Source organism: Gekko japonicus, unplaced genomic scaffold, assembly GCF_001447785.1.
Source record: "Gekko japonicus isolate JY-2015 unplaced genomic scaffold, Gekko_japonicus_V1.1 scaffold979, whole genome shotgun sequence".
In the NCBI taxonomy this organism is placed as follows: Eukaryota; Metazoa; Chordata; class Lepidosauria; order Squamata; family Gekkonidae; genus Gekko; species Gekko japonicus.
In genome coordinates, this window is record NW_015161981.1 from 528382 (window position 1) to 535847 (window position 7466).

Sequence of the window (7466 nt, forward strand, 5' to 3'; positions counted from 1 at the left end):
GCAGACTTTCTTTTTTTAAAAAAAAATCTCAAAAGTTTTGTTCAGCAGCTGCTTCAGTACGCCTTACAGTTTTAGGCTGAGCTGGAACCTGCAGTGATCTATGGCCGGTAAGAGTATTTTAACAGTTTTTGAGATCTTTTGTTTACTGTATGAATTACATTTAAACCACTTTGCAGATTAACTACACTAATGCCCTACTGGAAGAGCTAATGATGGCCATAGTTTCTGGCCACTTCAAAGGTACAGACACTTTTTTTTTCATTCAGAGAGAAAAGAAGGAAATCTACAATTACAATACTGTTGAAATATTATGTGCTTTTTGTTGTGCTTATCATTTCAATATGTGCTCTAATATGTTTTCTTAAAGCTGTAATGTAAGACAAAAAAAATACAATGGTTGAATTTTTCTCAGCTATCTGAAGCTGCTATTTCCGGACATTTTACTAATTGTATATTATACCGTTGGAGAGACAGATTGCTATAAAGGTATAACATGGTGCTTTATGTCAAAAATTATGTAGTGTGACAAAACTAAGTTACCATGAAATACTAAGGTCGCTAGATAAAAAAACAACTGGATCAGAGTTGCTTACATTAAATTGGTTTTATGAAATAAATAATAGGGACATAAATACAAATACCACTTTGGTTGTTTCAGGTAAATAATAAACAGTGACCAACTTTCATCTCTAATAGGTGAGACTTCTCTAATGCACTCACTGATTGGGCTGAGTTCTCTTCTCCCCCAGTGTCAGATGTTAATGTGCCCTGAAATTTCTTCTCAACCTGTTGCTGTCAATCAGTTCCTATTGATGTGGGACAACAAGTCTTGAAAGGAAAAAAATGGGCAAGGAGGGGAACAACTCAGTTTGAGCCATAAAATGCTTCAACAGCTGAGTAAAAAGTTAGAGTAGCTAATGTTCCAGATCAAAGACAATATGAAATATGGCTCTTTAATTCTATAGATGGGAAGGATGCTGTCACACTTGATCCCTAATTGTTCTTTAAGGAAAATGCTGGAGGAAAGTCCACAGATTAAATGTTTAAGAAAAAGAAAAGGCTGAACAAAGCAACTTGTTCATCAAGGGGACAGTGAAAGATTCTAAAGATTATAGGGACACTTTTTTTTTTACAAAATAAAATGATTGTATACTATACAGATTTAAGTGTATTTAATCATCAGAAGTTTTTGTTTGATGTTATTGTCTCTTCTTTAGACGTCACATCAGTTGTGTTCAGAGGTCTGTTTCCCCTTACGAATCAGAATATTCTTGTTTAGATAGGAATATGGTTGTTGGAACATTGAACCAGAGATGAAAAATTAATTTACACCATAATTGCTGTTTAGTCATATCCATGTATACCAAGGAGTTATTATCTTATCTTGTCTCCTGTCTCATACAATTTTACAAATTAGTTAAATTAGGTTTTTAAAATATTAGTAGACATCTGAAGTATCTTAGATGGCAGCTGAACTTCAGAATAACTGAGAACATCAAGTCACACTTTAACTTTCAGCAATGTGTATCTGATCTGCTTTTGAGAAAAAGGACAGAATCCGAAACTGAAATGATAAATAGTGTGAATGTTCCATGATGATGTATTAAGATAACAGAATCTACTTACCTTTTCAATGCCTTGCATATATGGGTTAATTTTGTGTGTCCTATTTGTGAAATTTCAGTTAAAGTATTGAAAACTGAAGATTAACAAAAATATATCTAACAGATATATTATTATTATTATATTCGTAGCTTTCCTTTACTATATGTTTCAAGGCATTGTATATATATTTGTATTTGCTGCCACAAGGGATTATCAGTCAAAATAACAATAATTTTATTGTGCTGTCTGTGTTTAGCTATGGCTAATGCTTCATTTTCAAGAACACCTAGTGGCTAATGTTTAAACTTCATACTTCAACCGGTGATTTTTTAAAAGATGCTGGTAATAGATTCCATGACACTTACCTACCACTAGAAGTTTTTTTGCCTACCTTAATAAAGCATTATTGTGCTGTATTCTGAAATATGTGGCCCCAGCATACAGGTAATTTCACTAAACCATCAATACCGTGTTTCCCCGAAAATAAGACACTGTCTTATATTTATTTTTTCTCAAGAAGACACACTAGGGCTTATACCACAAATGCATAGAAATCCTGCTAGGGCTTATTTTTGGGGTAGGTCTCATTTTCGGGGAAACAGGGTACCTGGCCAATTTTAGCTTTCAGCTAACTTCCTCACATTTGGGGATGCTCTATTGATTTCAACAAAGCTTGCTTTTAAATAAGCACCCGTAGGATTACAGCCTTTTGCCCTGATCCTATGAGCCTTTGTTGAAGGCAAAAACCATATTTATTTATCAGAAAACTTCTATTCCGCCTGTCCCTGTGGTTCAAGGATGGGATGAGGTGAGGTAATACAACTGTACAACAGATTATCATATTGCACACACCAGCACAGTAAAACACCCAAAATGTTTGGACTGACACAAAAATACAAGAAAGTGCAACTTAACTGGGTAAGGCCCTATATAATGAGATGTGTTTTAAAAAAACATATAAAAATGTTCTTTGATCTCAGGGTTGGTGGGAGGGGGTTTCTGTACAAGTGTCCCATATACTTTTAATATAGGCAGGATTGCACTTACTGTTTCAGCTTCCCTTCTCAGTGTCATCTCTAAAGAGCATTTATTTATTTATTTATATATTTAAAACATTTCATTCTCACCTTTCCATCCAATTAGAATCCTCAAAGTGGTGAACCATTAAAATATTAAAAATCAACGTTGAAAAACAATGTTTTCTATAACAACAGTTAAAAACATAAACAGGAAGGTAGTTCAGCAATGGAATATAAAGGGAAACAGTAAGATCTTTACCCTGCTGGCTGAAGATAATGATAGAGGAGGACACATGAATTTCCATGGGGATGGGATCCCATAGTACAACATTCATGTTATTTAAAAACACACATACATGAGTATTATACATATTTTATTCCATAGCCAAATTCACAAATAACACTGGTTTATCTTATATTTACTTGTGTACAAGATGCAATTAGCTTATAGCATGCAAGTGCTGGTACAGCAGTAGCCTTCTACAAGCACTCACAAGTTCAGCTACAAGTTATTCAAACCAAAATCAGGAATCTGAAACTGAGAATGAAACATCCAATGCACAAATGAATGCATATTTCTGAAATAAAACCCCATCTAATTACATGTAATGATGGTAAAAACATTCATTCATTACCTTTCTTCTAATCTTCATTTAAAACAATTTATCATAATTGCTGGCGTGGAACATCGTGATTTAAATAGGGCGTCTTTTGGGGAAAGGATGGATACAATGCAATAGTAGTGCTATGTGGGCAGGAGCTATATGATCACTGTAAGTTTGAAGCGGCACAAGACTCATTGAACCAACTATACAATAATATTTACAAATATATAATAGTACTTATAAAACATAAGTTATTAAAACATATGATTGAAAGAAAAATTCTGTGTAAATTTTTAATTCTTGCTTTATTAAACACAAACATTTCATGTTGGCTATATAATTCCATGATTTGAGGCTGCAATCACACACACTAAATAATCCACTTTCAGTGCACTTTCCAACTGGATTTCTACTGTGTGGCCTGGCAAAATCCAATTCAAAAGTGCATTATTTAGTGTGTGTGATTGCAGCCTGAGTTTGTTTTGATGAGAATAGAGAATCTGCTACATTATGGGCTGTAATCAGAGAATCATGGGCAGAACTTCTCCATGTGAAACAGATCCATCTGGACATTGTCTTCATGTACTTCTGAAACATTCTTCCAGCCATTGCTTCCTCATGGTCAATCCCAAAAGCCATGGTGGAAAGCTGACTGTCTGGTTACAGTGCATCATGAGAGGCACCAGTCAGAATAGGATGAGGATTTTTTTACTTGTTTGTATATTTTTGCACTGTAAGTCTCTGTTCTTAATATAAGGAACTCAAGATAATTAATATTTAACATGCTTCTGAAATTAAGTGAAAACTTTTAGATGATATGAATTTGAAAACTTTTAGATGATATGAATTTGAGGAGTTTTTTTTGTAAAATGCTTTATTGTTTGCTGTTATATTATCTGTTCCCCCCTATTTTGGATTATATAAATTCTTTGTTTATTTTCTTTTATGCATCTCAGAAGCTAATGCCATTACTAAATAGCTTTTATGCTGTCTAACCTTATGCATTAAGGTTGCTCTTTCACTCATTTTTAGACTTTCTTAGGCGAATAGGTAAATATCCACTGTATTGTTTAGTTATCTCCATCTTTATATTATGAATATATATTTATATTATGAATATTTATAATTAATATTTAACACTATTAAGTGTTAATTACTTCCAGCATATATGCATCAACACCCTTCCTGAGATATCTGCAGGTGTGCCAGTGCAGATATGCAACTCATGAAGAATACAGGCTTCCTAGCTAGGACAAGTCCACATTACAGAATGGTGATACACATTTAGAATGGAATCTTACAATTCCAGTGGATAGAGAAGCCTCTATGCATCTGCAAGCTCCATGTGTATGTCAGATAATACACAGATAATATACAAGAAAGTGTAAGACAGGAGAAAATTATTTCAGCAGGTGCCATTACTTTTGTAATTAACATAACACACCGTGGAGATAAAAATAGAAAATCGGCACAACATAAAACATCTTGGCTTTCACCCTAGAACAATATTTTACTTGAATAATAGGAATTTATTTCAATGGAACATATTTACCAGTTTAAAAACTTCATTTTGCAATGGCATATTAGTCCTTTTGATATTAATGGCATCTAACAGAATCTCAGCACCTCTACATGGAAGTCTCATTAAATAATATTTCCAAGCAGGAGAGATTTATTTTTTCAACTTATGTAATTTGATCTTGGTTTTAGATTGTAAAGTTTTTGGACATATCTTTTTAATACACACTTTGCATGAACTGGATTATTTGTAAAGCAGAATTCATAACTAAATATTATTTTATATAAAGACTTTGAATCCACACCCATTTCTATTAAAATCAAAAGAAAAATTCCTAGAAGTTTTAACAATGCCAAAACAAGTCTTCATTCAAGATCCATCTGAGATTCCAAACTATAAATGCCTGAAAATGTTTAAGATCATTGTTTTCCTTTCAGTAAAATACACAGTGGTATTAGGATCATTTATCTTACACCCATCTCTCCCAATCTGTATTCACCCTGAGTCCAGTCTTCATTGGAACTTTGATATTAGAACAACTAATTGCATAACATTTTGCCCCTGGTGCCAAATAAAACACACTAGTTCATTCAAGCTGTGTTTTTAATCATTCTTAAACTATATTTAAATCAAGAATTTCCAAAACTCGGACAAAATTTCATTCCAGAAGTAGCAATATACCCTACTCAAATTAATATGTAAAGCTGCAATACCATTTCTGAATCTGTTTATCCAGTTCAGTATTTTCTGAATACTGTCTCTCTAAGGTCTCAGGCAGGTGTCTTTAATATCCTATGTACTTGTGATCTTTTAAAACTGCCTATTCCATGAATTGAACCTGGTAATTTCTGCATACAGAATGTCTTACTGATCTACTGCCCTTCCTCAAAATCCTATGACCACCATAGGCGTAATCTTCGTGGGGGCGGCGGGGCGTCAGCCCCCGCCGAAATTTTCAGGAAAGTGTTCAGCCTCCCCCGGGAGCCACCCTTGCTCCTAGCAAAGCAATGCCTCTGGCCCAGCCCCAGCCCCCCCCGGGAAATTGGAAAGTCTACACCGTTGATGACCACCACAGTCCAACTCATCCTTTAGATATACACACTTCTCTTCCCTACCACCAACACTCCTTCCATTGTACAGACAGACACTTTGAAGTTATCCTGTGCCATATAGCTGGAGCAGTTCTTGGCTGGGTAGGATTCAGCTGCTGAAAAGTTGACCATCTCGGCTTCAAGTAGTCTCTTAAACATTTTTGCCATGTTTATAGTCATACTAGTTAAAGGGAGAATTTATTTCACCCAAACATGTAACTGAAAATAAGTACCTATTTAAAAGAAAATGAGAACTGATATGACACAACTTAAAAGTCTGCTTTTTGAATAATTCCTAGGTGAGGTGAAACAGCAATTGATCCTGCACAGGCTTTGTTTACAGGGCTTTTTACAAGGTCCTCATTTTGATGCCTATCACAATCCATAGAGAGCCTGTGTGGTGTAGTGGTTAGAGTCTTAAACTAGGATCTGAGAGACCCAAGTTTGAATCCCTACTCTGCCATGGAAGCCAGCTGAGTGACCTTGGGCCAGTCACAAACTCTCAGCCTAGCCTATCTCACAGAATTGTTGTGAGGATAAAATGGAGGAGAAGGAACAATGTAAGCTGCTTTAAGTTCCCGTTGGAGAGGAAGGTGGAGGTATAAGTGATGTGTAGATAAGTAAATAAATAGGGGTTATATATCTTGCTAAGTGAGGACAATTGTGTAATTCGTACTGAGATTTGTAATTTAACAGGCTGCTTCCCAGGGTAAGAAGGGAATAGGAAGGGGCGAGTACACAGGAATTTGTAGATACTGCAGTCAGCATGAGGTATAAGCAGGGCATAAGGAACTGGTTTGGGCAATTGGATTCCAACTTATGATGCACATAGGGCCCTGCCATAGAAAAGTTCAGAAGTGCATTTTTATAAAGGAACGGGACTATAGTGTAATGGAATGGTTGCAGAGGGTACTCTTTTAAAGAGAATAGGATTTTAGTCTATTCCCTTGTTTATTCTATAATCATTTTGCTTTTACTGCATTTTGCTTTTACTACTTTTGTTATTCCATTCTTTGCATTATGTCCTATGCTGTTTTTGTTGGCATTGTTTTGTAATTTTATATTCCTAGTCCTACCACACTATTTATTAGATGATTTACACTGTCTTACTGCATTATTTGGTACTTTTGTAATGCACCTCACTTTACAAGAAGATAAGAGTCACTGTAAAAGACCATAATCCTAGGAAAAGTTGAAGGCAGCAGGAAAAGAGGAAGACCCAACATGAGATGGATTGACTCAATCAAGGAAGCCATGGCCCTCAGTTTGCAAGACCTGAGCAAGGTTGTTAACGATAGGACATTTTGTAGGTCATCAGTTCACAGGATCGCTGTAAGTTGGAAGCAACATGATGGCACTTAATAAATACAGAGTGTGCCTTGAGTCTCAATAAGAAACCATGCTATAAATAAATAGTCACAGTTGCTTCTGGAATATACATCTAATAATGGTCATGACATAACAGGGGAAGGATCCACATGAGTATATAAGAAAAGCACTGCAGATTCATAGAAATGGTCTTTGGGTCTAAAACCCTGTCTCTCATAGTGTCTGAACAAATGTCAAAAGGCCTTCAAGCAGGAGGCCAAAGCCTCCTGTAGCTTCTCCCGGAAAAAAAATGTATTCA